This window comes from Parus major, chromosome 1A, assembly GCF_001522545.3.
Source record: "Parus major isolate Abel chromosome 1A, Parus_major1.1, whole genome shotgun sequence".
Classification (NCBI taxonomy): Eukaryota; Metazoa; Chordata; class Aves; order Passeriformes; family Paridae; genus Parus; species Parus major.
This window is the reverse complement of record NC_031773.1, coordinates 44,742,569-44,743,535: the sequence shown is the minus strand read 5'-3', so window position 1 is coordinate 44,743,535 and position 967 is coordinate 44,742,569.

The window sequence follows — 967 nt, the reverse complement described above, 5'->3', positions numbered from 1 at the left end:
TGTTTCTATGGATGGCTTTATTGAAATAACAGGTCTCCATAAGGATTGTTTTTTATTTTGTAAGAGAAAATCAGACCCCAGAATGAAATTTCTATCAATGTTTAAAATATTAAAATTGTTCAATTAGCTAACAGAACGTTACACAGGACACAGAAACAAAACAAAAAAAAAATCTGTAAAACCATTACTGACAGGAACTAAAGCAAATCATTAGTGAAATTAATAAGGATCTTTCCACCGCCTTGAATGTACCACAGGTTTGGTGTAATAAACACTGTCTGAAAACATAACATTAGAATCCTGCCTAACACAATGTTATTTTGCCATTGTTCCCATTGCTTCTTGTGACACACAAGAGGAGAGTGGGACCACATGGGAGAGAGCCACGGATCCCAGTTAGGGAACGGTGAGGGATCATAACTTACTTGCCTATGGTCCTACCTACACCAATTACTAAACTAAAACAGGAACACGGGGCTCTAATTTACTTCTCACATACGCACATCATCAAACGGTGCATTTGTCAAGAATATGCCTGTGAGCCGGCCAGCACTGAGTATTTTCAGCATTGCTTGAAAGAACCCAAAATCCAACGAGGAACGGTTATTTTCGGTGCCCGGAAAAGTCACACAATTTAAAAGGTCTCTGTAACGGAACCGGGAGCTCCAGAAGGGCAGACTGGATTTGATACTAAATACATTCAGTTATACCTCCTATCCTTGGAAACCCTGAGAGGCGGCGACCCTGGCGTGCGGCAGGTGCCGGCAGTCCCGCCTGCCCGATTCGCTCCTGCCCTGCGCGGGGCCGGATTTTCCTCTCCGCCCGCGGTTCGCGCAGCGGAGCCGGCGCCGTCCGTGCGGGGCTCCCGGATGGGCAGGGGCCGCGGATGGCGCCGCCGCCGCCTCGCACACACTGCGCTGTCACACGGGCCCCTCGCCCCGCCCGCACCTGCCGGCAGCTCGCCCCG